Source organism: Macaca fascicularis, chromosome 12 (genome assembly GCF_037993035.2).
Source record: "Macaca fascicularis isolate 582-1 chromosome 12, T2T-MFA8v1.1".
Classification (NCBI taxonomy): domain Eukaryota; kingdom Metazoa; phylum Chordata; class Mammalia; order Primates; family Cercopithecidae; genus Macaca; species Macaca fascicularis.
In genome coordinates this window covers 103,331,328-103,351,346 of record NC_088386.1, presented here as the reverse complement: position 1 = coordinate 103,351,346, position 20,019 = coordinate 103,331,328, and the positions used below count along the sequence as shown (strand labels likewise).

Below are 20,019 nucleotides of genomic sequence, written 5' to 3'. Positions count from 1 at the left end.
AAAAAGATTTTTTAGTCTTTTTGAATGTGGCTTTATATGTGTGTGTATGTGACTGGCATTGGACCAAACCGATTTAGAAGAATGTAGCTTATATCAAATACATGACATTATAGAGTATGACAAAGGTAACCCAGAATATGCAGTTACAGGTCAGGTGTAGACATCTTGAGTCTTTTTCCATTTATTAAAATAATTTTCTGTAGTATATTCTTTTATTGTTTCAGTTCCCCCACACCTCCTATTGAGACTTCTTGAAAGGGTTGGTAAACAAACTTTGCTGGCTCCTTTAGTTCTATCATAGACTGAAAGATAACTGTGGAAATGTTCTCCTGCCATTGCTTAACCCTGTACAATGCCACAGGCACCTGGCACAGCTTAGCTCCCTTTGTCTAACAAATGGGTAATGTGTTTAAACAAGCCCGGTGGATTCCTGCCAGGATGCAGACAGACTAAGAAGCAAAATAAATCTAAAAGATGCCTCTTTCACTTCCTCCCTGCCCTTCCCAAGACTGGGTCCATATAGTCAAATGCAGAGGGTTAGCAAACGCCAAGCAAGCTGGCTTACTGATAAACCACAAAACAAACGCGTGTCATTCACGTTTCTTCTTGAAAATAATTAGGTGGTGAGAGCCAGCCCTGATTGGCTGGAAAGAGCTTCAGTGATTGCTTGTCACCCAAACGACTGCTTTCTTCTCCAGTTTTCCATTTTGGGCTTTCAGTTTTGTCTTACTCCTTTAAGCAAAAGAGCTGACTGGACTTGACTTGTCTGTGACTTCTGGGAATAATTTAATTCTTACACAGGGGCTAAGTAACTGGAGAGCAGCATATGAGAATCTGCTCTGATGCACCCTGCACTCACTCACACACAGACAGACATTCAGGCTTATCTTCCCTGCTCTCTGTGGCTTGGAGAGAGAGACTTGGGGAATCTGTGTGCATTATTTGCCTTTTTAATATTACAACCGATCTTAGAGGTCACAGTTATAAATCTCAACAAGGGGTGTGGAAAAGTAAAGTTTTGTATGATCAAGAGAGCATGTGGATTTTTAAAGTTGAGAAATAGCGTCTTAGAGAGAAGTGGGGTCTTTTTGTGATCTAGCGAGCCTGTGCTTGGTTGAGGAGGAAAAATTGTGTCTTGGTTGAGGAGGAAGTCAGAAAGGAAAAGAAACTAACATTAATCGAATATGCAATGTCAGTACACGTTAAGTGAATTAGCATATTTAATTCTCACAATAAAGCTGCTATCTATTTTACAAATGAGGAAGAGGAACATTAGAGAGATTTAATAATTTGCTTAAGTTCACCTACATGATAAGAGAGAGGACTTCAACCTACATTTCTCTGATGTCAAATAACACTCCAATTACATCATTTTAAATAATTGGGGGAAAAAGCCTAGTATCCTATACTTTTGCTGTGAATCATGGAGTTGCTCTTCCAAGTCCTATCACAGCAGTGTCTTTTTCTCTTGCTGTCTGGCCTGCTTTCGAAAGCCTCATCCCTGCTTGGTAGCTTCAGGGAATGTTCTTTGTATTCTGCAGGCCTTGCTTCCTTTTGGAGAGGTGTGTGTAGCACCACCACCAATGCCTTTATACAGAATTAGGAAGGACCTCTGTTTTTGTTTTTGTTTTTAATTACAATTGAAAGGGTAAGGATGTGGGATGATTTTTGAAGCTCACCATTACTTTTCCATCCATTCGGAATTAGCTTGTATATTTATTTACATCAAGTCATTAACCAACATGTGTTTATGGAGGCCTCTCCATGGGCAAACCATAAGTAATTGGGAGATACAGTCTTATGAGTTGATTTGTGTTACCTGCAACTGTATGTGTTGAAGTCCCAACCCCTGTATTTCAGAATGTGACGGTACTGGAGTTAGGGCCTTTAAAGAAGTAATTAAGGTAAAATGAAGTCATATGAGTGGACCCTAATCCAGCGTGACTGGGGTCCTTATTTAAAGAGAAGATCAGGACACAGATAGATGTGCACAGAAAGAGGAAAGATCATGTGAAGACACAGAGAGAAGGTGGTCAGCTACAAGCCAAGGAGAGAGGCCCCAGAAGAAACCAAATGTGCTGACACTTTGGTGTTGGCCTTCTAGCCTCTAAAACTGTGAGAAAATAAATTCCTGTTGTTTAAGCCACTCAGTCTGTGGTGTTCTATAAGGGCAGCCTGAGCACACGAATACATTGAGGAAGACTCTAGCTATAGTTAGGATTCACGAGCAGTTTAACAATCTAGTCAGGGAGATAGATGAGATATATGTCTCTCTCTATATCTCTTTACATATCTATATCTGTATCTGCATATATGTCATTGACTATAAAATTAAGGCAGTAAGAAAGCTTTTCAGGATTTCAAACCCTTGCTAATTGAGAAAGTGGGTAAATACAACCAGAAGGTTTTTTAGAAGTCTTGAAATTGAACATGTTCTTTTTAGACCTGATAAGACTTGCTTTTTAGCTTTCAAGAGGACAGATAAGAGTTATTCTTTTAAAAACTCATCTACTGTACACAAGTAGGCTGAACAGGAAGGATTTGGCAAGGCCTTTTCTGATGTTTATTGGAGCAGCCGTAGAAATAATTTTGTACCTTGGATTCTGTGATTTATTTCCATTATGAATAAATTTGGAATTTATTTTAAGGCTTTCAAAACTGGGAGTGCTGTGGTCTCAGGACTCTTTTTTTATTAAAACATTGTCTCCATCACTGTTGGCTGCATTTCAGGTGCTGGCTGAATCCTGAACAGTGGGCTGTGTTAGCGTCAGAAATGCCATTGAATGATAATAATTACAATAATTATATATATGCGTGTATATATATATAATAGAATTGGGTTCCAATTCTATTTGGCTGAACTTGATATTTGACTTTACTGACTCAATTTTGGCATCTTTAAAATGAAGAAGGTTGATAAATACCCTGTTATCTCTGAAGACTGGGCACAATCATGCTGGAAAAGGAATTTGAACCCTTGAATAAAGGTGCTTTGACCACAAGTTGTTACTTATTTATATCAATATATTTTATAGGTTGACACTGTGGACAGGACGAAAATCTTCCATATACTTTTGGCTCAAGACTGACTTCCAAAGAACCAAATAAACATGGTATACAAGAAGGCCAGTAAGATCTAGTGCTTCAGAAGTGGCATGAATACCTTGCTATCTCCATGAACTAGAATTGCCACCTTTTTCTCACAGAATCTTATTCTTGAAAGACAAATTGCATTTTTTGCTCCTATTCCATAGCCAAATATCCTCTTTCCTGCTCCCTTCCTGCTCTCTCCTTCCCTCAAGCTTGTTAATTCTCTGTTTCAATGGGAGCTTCCAAGAGAAGTTGAATGAATCATTCAGCAAGGAGAAAACATTGACCATCTAGAGTCTTCGATATTGATTTAGAATCCACTTTAATATGGTCTAAGTTATGGCTAAACAATAAACAAGGAAAAGAGAACGAGAAGAGTGGCTAACCCGGTAAAGCCCATGGAAACAAACCAGAACCTAAGTGCACCCTGAGCTCAGGGCCAGGGCCTAAGCAACACATAAAACACTTCAAACTGGTTTTTGGCCTCTAGGAGTTTAGAGTCTGTTGGGGAGAAAAGGCACGCTAACAGTTTATGAGAAACGATGAGACGATTTATGGCTGTCACCAGAGCATCACTTCCCTTTCATCTCTAGAATATGCAGTGCTTTTTTTCTGACTCCCAAGGGGACCTGGAAATTCCTATGCAATCTCTCTTCATGTCTAGGAAAGCATGCTGGTAACAGAGGGACACCTCGTCTGGGTGAGGGGAGCCACAGTTGTGCTCATCTCCTATGGATGCTACCTCTAACAGCATGACCTATTGCAGTGGACTCTTCTCCTGTTCAATTCACAGCCATCGCCAGCACCAGAAATGAGTCCTCTAGTGCTTGGCCATGATGGGTTCATATTCTTGATCTGAGTCCTGACCTCTTTTCTGTCCCTCCTCCTCCAAAAGGAAACTCATAGATCTTTAGAGCGCACAATTTTTGACATCCCTGTTCCCAGAAAGGGGTGATGATGATTACCATATTGAGAAAGATTTTAAGGTGACTTTCTCTCACATCTTTTGTTAAAAGGGGAAGAAAAAACAACTAAAGAAAGCAAACTAAAACACAGAGGCATCAATTATCAAGTAAGCAAAGAAATATATGCTGAGCAGCAACAAAATGATAAACATTTTCATAATCCTGATTTTAGTTAGTTTCCACAATAAAGCCCACAAAGTAGCTATTCTTCTGCCTGTTTTATTGAACAGAAAGCTGAGGCTCACAGGAGTTAAATACCTTGCTCAAAGTTATACATTTAATACAGCCAATATTGCATCTATTTTCTGTTTCAGGACAGTGCTCCTTCTAACACACCACAGCTGCTCCTAAATCAAAAGAGGATGCACTTCCACTGGGTTGGAATGTTCTGCATGCAGGTTTATGAGGAGGAGTTGTTTGAACTGGTTCTTGACTGAATTATAGGGTTTGGCTAGGTGGTGGAAGAAGACAAATTTATTCCTGGACTAGAGGGATTAGCATGACTGGAGCCACAGGTTGGAAAATGCAAGGTGTATTTGGAAGACTGTGTGTAGACTGTTTTGGCTGGAGAGGAGGGTTCATTCGTGTTACAAAATGGCACCCAGCCAAAGAGAGGAGAACAATGAAGATTGCTTCTGCCATTGTTGCGATTTGGGATTTTCAGACACCTCTGTTAAATGAGGACAAACAGTGCTGACTTTCTCTTGCGGGCAGGCTGGGATTCCGAGTTATCAGTGACTGAGAAGTGGTGTGCCCCATTATCTGAGGCATGATACTATGTCCACCAGCTATTTCGTGCATGCAGTTGGATTTCTGCTTCGTTGAAATGATTCTCTCAGTGTGAGCTCAATAACAAGGGGCATGATGGTAGTTTTTCTGTGTTGCCAGAAACTAGGTCTGAATTTCTTCCAGCGCCTCCTGCTCTAAAGCACCTCTTATGATTAATTAACCTTTTGTGGAGTAACTAGGACATCTGTGTGGGATGAGATGTACTTTGGTCAGACTTCAGTTTTTAGTTGTTCAGCAAGAGGATAATTAATTATAAGAGCTGAATCTGAACAGAAGATTGTTGGAGGAAGTCCAAATGAAGCAAAACATCTAATTATCAATGAACAGGAAGTTTTGTTTTAATTGTCATTATTGTGGGAGTGAATAAAATACTTAATGCAATATAAATAAGAGGTAGTAACAACTTAAGATGCCTGCTTTGAGTGTACACTTCATGTAAAAAATTTGGGATATTTGTTTTTTTTTGGAGATAAAGTACAATGAACTAACCATAACTAGACGAATTGAAAACAGAGGCCAAGTTAGTGTCTAAAATAAACATTGCCCTTTGAGATAATTGTTGTGTTGCCTTTAACAAAGGTATATCTAGAACATCTGGCTATTACCACTGACAAATAGCAATAAACATCTCTTGTCTAGAGAACGAGGTTAGATTAAGATACGAAGTAAGAAATAAAATACAGGAGGCTAAAAACAGTGCAAAATCAACTTCTTTAACCTAAATGGTTACTGTGATAGAGATGGTTTCCCAATGTTTAGCTTTCTGAAGTGAATCACCTCCAGTATTTAGCCCACATCTCCATGATACAAATTTTCTATAAAACCCCAAAGTCTGACACAGTCAGAGATTCTAGCTTGACTTGCTTGACTATGGTGACAGGGTAGGTTAGTGGATAGTATGAGAAATTTCCACTCTCAAACAAAATGATCCCACATTCACTGATAACTTCTTCAGAAGTACTGCACTATCTATTTAATGAGGGAATATGATTCCAGCTCATATTTGTAGATATCAGCACATTTCCATTGGCATGATGGTGGTATGTCCTTTCTTGCTTATTTCTCCTGCCGCTAATGTAATAGCTTTCATTCCTACTTTCTTTCTCTCTACCTCATGGCTTCTGCTGTCAGTACTTACAGCCTATTCTTTGTTTTATCTCAGTTTCTGTAGCTTTCTATTGTCTGCTGCTGTTGGGAGACAATTCTCCTTGGGTCTCTTGCATTTCTGCACATCTTGTGATCAGGGGCACTGACAACTTTTGTTTTGGACTATCTTTTCATGGGTGTTTACATGGCAAATGGACTTGGAAGATAGTGATAGGGTCACTCTCCAGAGTGAAAGATGGCTTTATTTTCTGTTTCATATAATAAAGATAATGTCTCCTTTGGGGCAAAGATAGGGCAAGTTTGCTAGCAATTCATTATAAAAGCTATAAAAGATTTAGGTTTTCTAGGTTCAAGGTTCCTCAAGTGTGATGCAAATCTACTATTAGGCTACTCTGGCATGGCTATAAAGAAATGCCTGAGACCAGGTAATTTATAAAGAGAAGAGGCTTAATTGACTCACAGTTCTGTAGGTTGGATAGGAAGCATGGCACCGGCATCTGCTTGGCTTCTGGCGAGGCCTTAGGAAGCTTACAATCATGGCAGAAGGCAAAGGGGGAGCCCATGTATCACATGGTGAGAGTGGGAGCAAAGGAGAGAGTGCAGGGGAGGTGCCCCATGCTGTTAAACAACAAGATCTCCTGAGAACTCACTCACTGTCACGAGGACAGCACCAAGTCATGAGGGATCTGCCCTGCATGACCCAAATACCTCCCATCAGGCCCCATCTCCGACAAGGGGGATTACATCTCAACATGAGATTTGGAGGGGACATCCAAACTATATCACCTACTACATTGCGTGACTGTTCCCTGTCACACCTTTGGAAGTTAGAGGGGTGGGGGACGAGAGAAACTGAGGCAAATATGAAGCTTATGCTCGCTGAGCTGTAATAAGTCCTTTGTCTCTTACGCAGGTGTCTTCTGTTTTCTGCCAGCATCCGTGAAAGCATGGCCAGCTAAATTGTTAGCTTGCAAGGAAGGTTAGACTTCTTCACTGTTTTTGACTTGTATGTCTTATAGTCCAACACCCTATAGGATCTGACAGAATCAGGTAGTCACCATCCAGGATAGAAATTCCCGGTAGCACTAAGCTCTTATGCTAGGCCATTTTATAGGCCAGTCCATAGATTGCTGCCTTTGGATCAGGTCCTCCTTCTTGGATCAGTCATCTGTGGTTAAGTTTTTAAGGTCACTGTGTTCAAATATTTGGGCCTATGAATGAGGAACTCATTAAAAGGAGGCTGTAGGAAAACTTTTGAGGTTATCAGAAGCAGACTTGGAAACTTGTGCCTTTCATAGACTTTCCTGTGCTTTCTGAGATTTTTACCAACAGCAATGAGTGTATGTCTTCTGCAACTCATCAGTTTTCTGCCTAACGAGGAAGCCTTTGATAAATCTTCTGTTTCTAATACTGGATATCTGAAAGAATGCTTGGGTTTGCTGTCATGGTTCTCTTAGCATTTATTTCTCCATTGGAAGAGCAGCCATGAGGTTGACTGGGACTACCCCCACTGCCAGGTTCAGGTATATACCCTCATTGGCTTAAATCAGTCAGCAAAATTCCTTCCCTTCTGTCCCGGTGATTGATGCAGAGGTAAATGTCAATGGCTTATGACTTTAGGCCATTGCTTGGGAAGCTTGATTTTTCTGAATAATCTGGTATGGGAATGTGAACCCTAAACCATAGCTTCCATTTTGTCCTCAAGAGGGAAGCTAGCCTAAAGTTAAAGGTGGCGCTTAAAAGAAGGAAAATCCAAGAGAATATAAAAAATTGGAGCCAGAGCCCTAATCAGACTGTCTCCAAAGTCTACATAATTTCTGGGCTTTCAGTTGTATAAGCCAATAAATTAACCTTATTGTTAATGCCAGTTTGAGTTGGGTTTTCTGTTACTTACCACCAAAATCATCCTGAGTGATACATTTACCAGTTTTCAGAACATCTGAGATCACTCGTGGGTTAATGTTCTGAGATTATAGAGGCGATGCAGACATCTTTCTGAAGTTAGGTCAGTGCACTTTGGGCCTGGAGCATGTCACTACTCTTTTTCCAGCATCTGGCACATAGTATGTGCTCCTACACATTTGTGGGATGAATCAATAAATACTGCCTGTTTCTCCCCAGAATTTATCTGTTATGTTCCTGACTCTGGTCACTCTTCAAAACTTTCTGCTCTTTCCACCAACAGTGGCTACTCATATCATCTTGGGCTCCACATTCTCCAGGGATGGGTTTTCACATTGGTGATTCAGCAGCCAGGCCATACTACTTAATCAAAAGTTATAATTTTGGTTTGAACTGTTCAGTAGTTCATTATAATCTACAGCTCACATCTTGTGGTAAAAGGACAGAGTAACTAGTTTTGCTTCAGTACAATGTTATTTTCCTTTTTTTAAACTTTCTTTTTTAAAAATTAATTTTAATTTTTATTTTAAGTTCTAGGGTACACGTGCAGGATGTGCAGGCTTGTTACATAGGTAAACGTGTGCAATGGTGGTTTGCTGCACCTATCAACCCATTATCTAGGTATTAAGCCCAGCATACATTGGCTATTTTTCCCAATGCTCTCCCTCCCCCAACCCCACCCCATGGCAGGCCCCAGTGTATGCCATTTCCTTCCCTGTGTCCATGTGTTCTCACCATGCAGCTCTCACTTGTAAGTGAGAACACGTGGTGTTTGGTTTTCTGTTCCTGCATTAACTCGCTGAGGATAATGGCTTCCAGCTCTATCCATGTCCCTGCAGAGGACATGATCTCATTCCTTTTTATGACTGCATAGTATTCCATGGTGTATATGAGGTACAACGTTATTTTGTTCAAAACATAATCAGACCTAGAGTTGTGTTTTAGATCTCAGCACTTCCCGATTTAAGTACAAAATAATAATAATTATTATAACATCTTTATAACTGAAAACTTCCAGATAAAAAAATCAAGACACAGATGACCTTTCCCAATGTACAGGTCACTCTTCCATCTGTTTTAAGTGGAAGGAGTAACAGGAATCACACCCAAAGTGAGAGAATAATTAGAATAACAAGGTTAGAACCGCCTTGCTAACCACGGCCAAGGCTGTGTTAAGATGACGAAGAATCCTGGTCAGACCACAAGTTAATACTCCCAGCTCGCCAGGCCACATGCTTGCTGATACCAAGATTTTCTAGTGGATGTGGGAAACAGTTGAAATTGGAATATCTGGGTCAGCACAACTTAATGTGCACTATGACAAAAATCTAACTTGAGCAGCCTTCCCCAGTGTTCAGAGTGTTCTCTTCCTCTCGTTCAGATGCTTTGGTCCACCTCAAACACGAGAGAGTTTCTCCTAATGTCCTCTATGAACAGGAAATTCACAAGTGGCAACAAGTAGGTAGCAGCGTTATTATGCAAAGACCAACCATCTAGGAATAAGGCAGAAAGGCTTCTCTCCTCAAATGGGGCACTATTTATACCACTCAACCCACCCATGCACCTTGGAATGTCTTTCTGGAGTCTTAAAGGTAGTTCCCAGAGAAACCCAGATTAATGATTGACTTAAAGCTAAGCTAGACTTTAAAGCCATGTGTCATTGGGGAGAACAAAGGGCCTGCTGAAGTTTCAAACAAAGGGTCTCAGTCCTGCTCAAATTTGAATTCAAAGAAATCCTTTTGCCAACTAAATTCTCCATAGTTTCTCTGATTGGGTTGCGTTTTAATCTTTATTATTTCATTAATGTAGCTTTAGGTACACTTATTTTCCTAAAGTCCAGGTTATTTCTAATTCATTCTATGTTTAGAAGTCCAAAATATCATCATCAGTTTCCCTGAAGCATCCTGAGTGGTTAAGATTATCAATGGACTCTTCAGGCTAGGAAAAAAAAAATTCCTGTTAACTATTTCCCCATGGTATCCTTCCCAGCAGTAAAACTTGCAGCAAAGCTACTTGATTTCTTAGGCCCTCATTTTTTTTTCTATAATGAGACTGCCAACAGATGCCCATATAATGGAAATCTCCATTGACTACCATGGATCAGCTCTATCCGAGTTTTGTAATCTGCATCAAGAAAGCATTTTCAATATCCTCTGTCTTTCTGGATGGTCTGTTTCCCCTTTTGTCATTATACAAATCCTCTTCACCATGCTTCCACCTTCATGTGTGTGCATTTCTGTTCAGCAGTATATCCTCTTACCCTTATTATAGCAGTTGATTATATGTACTTTGCTTTATTATTCTTTTCTCTAGTGTTTTTTTTCTTCTAAGCATGGATTTATTCCATCCAGCTGGTTCCAAGAATAGGAACCATATCTTCTAATTCTTCTTATGCCTCTAAATACCACTTAGCATATTGAAGATGCCTAATAAATATGCTTCCCTAGTAATATCAGCTTTCTGGTCTTAGCTTCATTTGCATTAATTTGCTTTCCTTTAAAAAATGCCTCAAATTTATTTGTTATAATTTATATGTAAATTGTTTAGAAAACATTCTCAGGCCTCTTATAAACTCATTTCACCTAGTTACAGATACACTTAGCTGGATTTTGACTGGAAAGGAATCTTGGATGTATGAGCTGTGACATGACTATATTCCTATCTTAACTCAGCATCTCACCAGTGGCTTTTCATTACTGCAACTCTAACTGGTTTATTATGGGTGGAGTTTAACTAAGAAACAACTTTTATCCTTCTTCCACGTCTGGCCTTAATTATTGTACTTGTTCAGATTTCCCTTCTACGCCTCCTTGGTGACAACTTGGGCAAACCACACAGCCTTTCAGTCAATTTCATAGTGTTAACAAACAGGCTCATTTTCAAGTATAAAATAAAATAGCACAACCCAATCTAATGTAAAAACTTAAATCTTCCATCTAATGGAAGCTCCTTCCCCAATACACCCCCTTCTTCACCTTGTCCCAGAGTCTCTCAGAGGAAACGTGATTCCCCAGGGCTGTAGACAGGCAGTGAAGCATGGCTTGATTCCCTTTTGGTTCTTCACAGCCCCCCACTCAGCAGGTGGTTCTCAGACTCTTACAGAGTTGGGCTGTCAAAAAGTGAGGAGGGGGAGACGGTGACCGAGTTTCTAATTTGGCTGCTACTCGTACGGTGTCAGAGTTCCCTGTGTGGCAAATGCCACATTGCTGAATTTCTTTAGATGGTGTGTTTTGTAGGTAATTGGGGACCCCCCCACCAGACCCCCCCACACACAGAGACTCTGTCCTGCACAAGGGAGTGTGTTCTCTGGCTGACCTCTTGTGACGCCCTCTCAGTTCTTTGCTCTAGTCATATACTTCACTGAACTTTCCTTTGCTGGGGGGTCCCTGATCCTGATTCCTGTCAAGAGGCCCCTAGAATGGGTACCCCCAGTGGCATCACATGGCTCAGAAAATCTTCATCCTGACTTGGGCTGATAGAAGTGCAGCTGACTCACTCTATCGTCTTTTAAGCTCATTTATTCTCCAGGGACAGTTACTATCTTGGAGGACAGTCCAGGTTCTCTCAAGAACTCTTTCTTGCTCCATCTCCTAAGATCATTTCCTAGTGGACTAAGATGCTGATCTCTCCAATACAAGGAGTTGTATCAAAACCCCTTGCACTTGGCTGGGAGGGTTTTCAGGGAACTGGGGGAGGCAGACTACCCTCCTTTCCTTTTCCATGGAGATGGAGACTGGAAAAATCACTCCCATGAATTTCTCTGAAGAATCTTCTCTCTTGTGTGCAGCAGGCTGTGAATGATGGGCTAAGGTTCCCAGACCAGTTCGGACCACTTCTTACCTCGCTAGTCCTGCAGGGAGGGTCTTTGAACTATGGGACGTGTAACTCTTCTGGTTTTAGCCTTGGAGATGTCAGATGAAGTCTCAGTTAACACCATGTCATGATACAAAAACAATTTGTGGCACTAAAAGTCTCATGTTTCCTTAATAAAAAATAAAGTATAAGTGCACACATTCCTTTAATGTTTATTCCAGATTATTTTACATGATTCTTATAGGTGAAGCAAGGCATTTCCAAAGCCCAGATGTTTATTCTCTTCTTATTCTAATATCATACCTTTTACCACCAAATTCAAAACATATGATCACAAAATTCGATAGGTAAATATTAGAGTGTAGACTTGTTGAATAATATTTGAGTTCAGTATTCTTCTTGTTGACACCTCTTTTGGTTGAACAGTTAATATTTGCATTGAAATATTCTTTAGTTAAGAAAACCTGCTATAAAGAGAAGCATATTGTGTGCAATTCTTGGCTTTAGTGATTCTGATTTCTCATATGTTTTTGAGATATCTTAATGCTGAAAATTGGATTCACTGCATAGAGTTTCATATCAGGTGAACTGCTCAGGTTTGGGACCTTGGACAAGGCCTTTTTATATGGGACTTGGTTGTATTATCTTTAAATTGAGAAGATTTTACTGGGTAATCTTTAAAGTCTTTCAAGCCTTGAGTAGTTTGCCACATTTGGATGATATACATTCCTGTTGGTGTGACTTGAAAAGAAAGCTTAAAAAATGGTAACTGATTTTTAAAATCCATCTGATTCAATATTTGCACTAACAGTGTTGTTAGACACAGAACTTCATCATTCACAAATTCATCATATAATTCGTTCAGCCTTTAATTTTATTATGTAATATTGCTATACTTTTAGTAATGCAAAGTTAATGATCAGTGACTTTAATTATATGCTTGTTCTAATACTAGTATTCTCCCTTTCTTCCCTGGTTGTAAAAGAAGTTACTAGACATTTCTCTTAGGCTATATATATGTGTGTGTGTGTGTATACATATATATATTTGTACAACCACTAGATAATAGATTAAGGTTTCTCATGAACAGTGAGCATAACACTGCCAAAACTAAACTCAGAATATCTCACTTGAGTCTGCTCCTCAGGCTTTCCTACCAGATGAAATGACACCAAGCCACAAACCAGGAGTCTCCTATGACTTTCTTTCCCTCACCTTTGACATCCAATCAGCTAGAAAATCCTTGGCTCAGCCTCCAAAGTTGATCTCAGATTAGTTCATTCCTCTCCACCTCCTCTATTTCACCAATTCTGCCAGTCCTTCCCTGGATTAAGGCAGAAACCACTTCATTGTTCTCTCAGCTTCTTTTACCCCTAGGCTCTGCATAGCAGCCACAGTGGTCTTTCAACACCTAAACCACTTCACTTTCCTCCTCTCCCTAAAACCTTCCAGTGGCATTTGCTTGCACTTAGAACAAAATCCAAGCTCCTTATTACGGGCATGTTAGTTAAGGTGATACTGGCTATAGTGGTGAGTACAACTCAAATGTTCAGTGCTTCCTTCACACATGAAAACATATTCCTGGGTCAGGTAATAGTTGGGTGCACGTGTTCCTGGTTTTGAGCAATTTTCCTCCACATGGTGATTCAGGGACCCAGGTTTTTTCTTCTTGTGATCCTGTCATCTGCTATGGCCGCAAAGCCTTCTGCATCCAGCTGGCAGATGGAGGAAGAGAGAATGGAAAAGGCACACCCATTTTTTAACTGCTGTGACATTAATATGATCCCATTACAGCAGCTCACATTCCACAGATGAGAACTGGTCATGATAACCTACAGGCCACATTTGGCAGGCTTCCAAATTACCCCCCCCCCCCCACCCTGGGGTAGGTCTTATGATTCATGGAGTATATCCTGTCCTGAGTGAAGAATCTTATTGTGAGTTCCTCTAACTGTTAGCACACTGATTAATACGTATCCTACTGACAGTGAAAAGGATGCTGATGTGTTTCTGAATCACGAAGTTTTGCTGATTTGTTTCTGAATCATGAAGTTTTACTGACTGTCTTGCACGTAGCACATTTTAGCCTGTATGATGTCATCTGCAGCCAATGATTGTAACCTCTGTACTGTAGCCTCCACTGAACAGGACAACTCTGGTATAAGGAGTCCTCCTCCCTTCTTCTAAACTTTCCCATAAAAGCCTTCCAGCTTGTAGCAGACTCTGGCACACACACAACTTTGTTGGCGTGTCTTCCCGGGGGGACCCTCACAAATTATTTCTGCCTCAACAGCCTTCATTTCAGTTAAGAGTCACATGAACTTCCCTAGAAGCTAGTGGGGGGAGCGAGAAATGTAGTCTCTGTCAGGAAGACTCTTTCTAGGCAGTGAAAAGCGCTATAGAGGGCAGTCTGAATTCTTGGTGACCAGCCAGCTAGCCATCCTGCCACACATGGTCTTCCAGGCCCCCCATGACTTGCCCCTGCCCTCCTTTCTAACCTTCTTGCATCCCTTTCCCTGGCTATGGTCTAGCCACACCGGCCTCCTTCCTCCTTTAATCTCAGACTCACCCTTGCCTTAGGACTTGTGTGTTCTCTCCCTTCTGCCTGGACAGTTTTGTTCCCAGACCTTTGCCTGGGTATTTCTCTTTAACACTCAAGCCTCAGTTCAAATGCCATCCCCTCAGGAGCCCCTTCCTGACCACCCAATATAGACACATCACCAGGTTTAGTTGTCTTTACAGCATGAATCAACTATCTGGAATTATCTGTGCTTTTTAACTCAGTTATTGTCTACTGTTCACCTACCCGCCATCTGCATAATGTAAACTCCATGCCTGACTGTCTTGCTCTCTGCTGTCTATATGTCCAGCACACAAAATGTGACTGGCACGTATATGTCACTCAATACGTATTTATTAAATGAATGGATACAATATTTTGGTCCTGGGTTCAAATCAATAAAGAAGAGTTGGTATAGGAGCGCTGGTGCCACTCTACATTTTCAATCACTAAGGTTCAGTTGTGCTGATCAATCATTCAACCAGTAAAATCAACCATTTCTTCTGCATTAAATTCTCATTGTCCCATCCTGGAAGAACCTGGTAGTATATCTTAATCCAGTCAACCAACTAACCATCCAATCTATATCCTGTTAGAAATCCTTCTGTGCAAATTATTTAAAAATGTACTTAAGTCTCTTGAAATTTTTTAAATAGTCTTTTCCTGACTAAATGTGAATCTGCATTACAAGTGGTACATTTTGTTTGCAAGTAATTCTTATTGCCACTAATAACACTACCGGGGAATACAAATAAACCAATGCAAAGCAATTCTAATGGCTGCTCCACCAACCAGTTTTAAAGCTGCTAATGGAACTTGAGGCGTTAGAGTTTTGTGTGTGCTCAGAATTTTAGAATGACTTCTTAGTTCCTTTTCCTTATTATTTCCAGGGTAGAAATTCAAAGCCCTTTTGAATTCTTATTGATGAAATTACTGGCAAAAATATAGAATTTTATGAGCATATATTTTATTCTACTGAGAGGCAACATTAGCCAGTGAAACAAATGCTTGTTTCAAAGCCAAAAGTCCTGAGTTTGAATTTTTTGGGTCTGCCATTTGTCAGCCATATAACCTTGGGCAGGTTGTTAATTTTTTTCTGTGCATCAGTTTCTCAGTCCATACAAAACCAATGATAATCCTCACAGGGCCTTTGTGAGGAGTAAATGTGAGTGTTTAGCTTAAAGCCGACACTTAGTAGGTGCTCAAACGATGTTAGTTTTTCTCCTTTACGGTATTCTTTACTCCGTTTAGCCCAGAGTTCTTTAGAAGACAAAGTCTGACAGAGCAAAAGTTTTTAAAAATATAGAACATTTTAACACAAAATTTCTCATACATGCACAGGGTTGAATTAGAAATGCCGGGGTCATTTCTTTCTCTCTTGCTCATGCATCTAATAAGTTATAAGCCATGTTGAGTCTACTCCTGAATTATTCCTGAAGACCATCCACTTATCTCTGGATACTATACCTCCTAACTTTCTCAGTAGGATAACTCCCAACTAGTCTCTTCAATGCCTTCTTTTTCAACTCTATCCTCTATATTGTGTCACTGTTAGCTTTCTAAAATACTGATATAAACATATTGCTTTCCTTCTTAGGGCTCAGAGCCTTCAGTTGCCCATAGATTAAAATTTGTCCATGTACATTCTTAGCACGGTTTAGCTCTAAATAACTTTATTAGCCAAATTTTTTTCCTTCCTACTCTCACTCACCCTACATTCTTGTTATACTGACCTTTTCATTATTCCCCAGTCTGTCTTCTGTGAGCCTTTTTGCCTCGAAAAGCAGTTTATTTTCTATCTAGAATATTCTACCTTCTCTTCTCTGCCTGGTTAACTGCTACTCATCCTTCAGGATCCAGGTCACGTACCACTTCTTCAGCTCTGTTGTGCATGTGGACATTGGCAATGTCTGTGCTGTACCACTGTGTCTACTGCTGGAGTCCAGGCTTGTCTAGGTGAATCCTAAGGACTGGGGTGGAGATGGGTGGCCCCTTCTGCTGACAGCCCGGTAATGGCAGATAAACATTCCATAAAATTTAAAACATTATTAAATTCATTTTACATTATATTACTTAATAAAGCAATTCATGTATTTCAGATTTGGAATCTGAAATAGAATTCAAATCAAAGTACATAATATTAAGATGCTAAAAGAAACCACATTTAGCAATAAGAGATCTGCAAGTTCAGTCAAGGAAAAGTAACATAAACCACCTTCAAAAGCAAACTACTCAACAATAAAATTTGATCAAGGGTACAACATTAAAATCAGATACTGCTGTGTATGCTAATTATAAAGTATATAAAAGTTTAGCCTGTGATGAAAACATCTAGTGAAAGGCGGATAAAAGAATAAGGCTTAAGTCAATGATACTGCGTTTCCTGATAATAAAAGTATAACATCTATTACAAACGTGGTCTGCAAACTTAAAAAAAATTATTTATTAATTGATCTGCCTGGAGAGAATGTTGCTTTTTACTGCTTTAGTCTTTCTGCCAAAAATCAGTCAACAAACTGTTTCAGGGCATTCTCTATCCTCTAAGCACTGTGCTAGGCATTGTGGAGATTATAAAGAATTGTAAAAAGGTGCTTTCTGACCTCAAGGGGCTTTCGATCTATTTCTTGTTCAGTTTAACTTCATCTCAGATTCCCTCTCCTAACCTTGCACTCAAGGGTTTGGTTAATGAGTGCCATTCTCTATCCACACTGTTCTTCTAAATCCAGTATCAGCACTTGCATCCTTTCACATTTCACATCAGCTTGTCAAGTCCCATTCCAGTTAGGAGCACTCTGGCCTGCATCTGTCCCTCTTCCACAAGAGGTGCAATTAACTGGTTAATATAGCCCCCATCTTGCCCCAGAGCTTTCACCACTGTCTATAAGGGTTAAGGCCCGTCATTTACATTTAATTACCTTCACCTCTATCACCCTAAATCTTTCTCTACATACTCATGTTTCTGGAAAGAAATGAATCTTAATCCCATCTTCAGTTCCCATCTAGAAAGAACTTTGTTTTCTTCTCCTTTTTCTCTGGAAGACTCTTGAACTCCAAAATTACTCAGGGGAGGTGCTGTTACAAGTTAAGCTCTTTGACCTGAGTTTTCACTAAGATCTTTTTAGGAGAGAGGATGAATGAAACATAGGGTAGGTGGACGGGGGTAATTTAAGAACTTGGAGTGGGGTAGAAACTCCTGAAGGCACGAAGTAGCAGTTTGAAGAGGTGGGAGAGAGGAATAGTGATATGCTGTTTAGTTTACAGTCTTCTCTAAAGTCTGGTCCTGAGTATTGAAATGGCTCCTCTCTTTAGGGTCTAGTTTCATGAACTCTGCTGCTAGACATTTTTTTTCCAGTGAATATTTATTACCCCAACTGTAACCCTTCATTTAACATAATATAAAAACTGTGGGAAAAGAGAGCAATTAGTAATAAATCATCATCTCATCCATTAGCAGTAAATAATACCACTTTGTCAAAGTCAATCATCAAGCAGTCAGCTAGAGGTGATTATGTGTGCTACCCAAGTGGATTCAGTCCAAAAACAAACCACAGCTCTCGTTTATTATCCTAATTATGCCTTAATATGATGCCATCTTTTTCTCCCATAAACTTGATGACAATAAAAGGGTAACAATGAAAATTGACAGAATAAGTGAGCAAGGAAGGGTAGCCTGAAATATGTCCTAGCCCTACCACTTACCAACTTCTCTAATTTCTGATGCTGAAAAAAGCTCTAAGACTCAAGGAGGGAGTTGAACAGAACAGGGAAACTCTTGGTGTGTTGTATGTACCATTATATGGAATAATCTTTTGCCATGAGTCTATTAATCAAATCAGAATACAGGCAGTTCTCACTTTCCATGGTACCATGTCAACTGAATTGTGTGCATAGCAGAACTGTGTTATTATTTTACATGGTTCAGTGGCAACCGAGATTGTTACCATGGAACTGTGCAAAAGAGAGGACACAGTGCTGATATGCACACAATTCGGTTAACATAGAACCGTGCAAAGTGAGAACTGCTTGTAGTCTGTGTAAAATAGTCCTTCACCCCAAACCTTTATTAACTTGAATTTTTTCAGACTCTTTGGAAACAGTGGCACTGATGGGTAAATACATGCAAAAGGTTTCTATGACATCCTAATCTGTTATCTAGGATGAAAGATGCACATCAGCTGCGTTGAGTGGATCCATGATGGGAAGATGAGACTTCTGTGCTGGAGAAGGTGAGAGAAGTATAGGGTGGGGGCTCAAAGGCATAGTTTAAAGATCAGAGATAGCTGGAGAAACCAGGTTGAAGGCTAGAGAAAGAATATTGGTATGGTGATTAATATGAAGGGCCCAGCTAAAGAAAATTAGGGCATTCTCCAGAACAAGAAGAAGGCCAGTCAAAGATTTGTTGGGTTAAAGTCTGGGGAATCCTCCCTGAATTAGCTGCTCAGGTGCTGTTGGGATTGCAACCTGTTATGTATACCTCCATAGAGGATTTGCACAGCCTAACATGAACTCCTCAAGTGGTCCAACCAGCCACAGTGGTTTGCCCCATGGGGACAGTCCTGACAAGGTGACTCTGCTCCCTGGGCACATGGAATTGTCCAAGGGTATTCCCCTAACCTGAGCTGGACCAGAGTCCCTTCCCTGTAGATCTGGAATTGAGAATGATTGAAAACAGTCAGATTCCTATGTGGGGGCTGGATCATTGAAAGCTTCCTTGCTGTGTGGTGGGTGTTTCTTCTCTGCCATGTACACCAAAGACGCAGAGAATGCCTTTTAGCTTTATTCTTTGGTCTCTGTGATGTGCAGATGGAAGCAGAGATAAGAGATGAAGAGATGCTCTTGAATGTTCTTCTGGTTCCTGAATTGACTCTCTTTTGAGGTCAAGATGTGCCCCTGTCTTGAGTTTCTGTAAGACATTCATGTACCCTATGCTAAACTCAACTTTTTTATTTAAACTTGTCCGAATACATTTCTGTTACTTGCAAGTAAATAATTACAACATATGATAGGAGTCTAAAGGGCATAGGATAGATAGAATGAGAATTACTGAGATCTTGATTGGGAGGAAAAGCAGTTTAGATGAACAGCAACAAAAAAATTATGATGATCCCCATTCCAAGGGCTGAGTCTAGGAGAGTGACTTGTGGTCAGAAGGTTCACAAAAACCTTCAGTGATTAGAAATAGTCTTCAATGATCCAAGCTTATGCTATGTTGAGTGATACGAGATTTATTTATGATGGGCCTCAGCTGTACATCGTCAGTGCCCTGTAATTAAAAAAACCTACCAAATGAGGCCTAGGATCTTCTGGTCTTTATTCTTGAGTTTCATGTCCAACCATTTTCTGCCTCACATCCTTTGCACCCACCAACCTCCAGCTGAACTTCTTTCAGTTCTTTTAATAGACCATGTGGTTCACAGCCCCTGTGCCTCCCACATAACATTTCCCCTGCCTGGAAGTCCTGTTTCTTCTCACATTTTCTACCTGGTGGTCTGTGAGATGTCCTTCCAGGCACCTCTTTTCTATATGCCTTCCCTGAACCCTCAACGCAGAGTAGATCTTTTCTTCCTTTATCTCACATACTGTCTTACCTACTTGTTTATACGTTTTCCAGACAGACTCATAGTTCCTCCAGGGCAGACAGTATGTCTTAATCATTTTTATTTCCTCTATGTGAGCACAGTTCCTGGACCATATTATATGCTCAATAAGTATCTATTGACCCAACTTAATGAACCCCCTCAGGTTAGAATACAGATGAAGATCGTGCATGAATTGCATCAGTGTACTGATGTA

General features: G+C 40.2%; 1 long non-coding RNA gene across 1 annotated transcript in view; it reads left to right on the top strand.

Moving 5' to 3' along the window:
• Positions 1-20,019, top strand: part of LOC123567941 (uncharacterized) — a 181,654-nt gene that overhangs the window by 98,135 nt on the left and 63,500 nt on the right. The window lies entirely within an intron of this gene.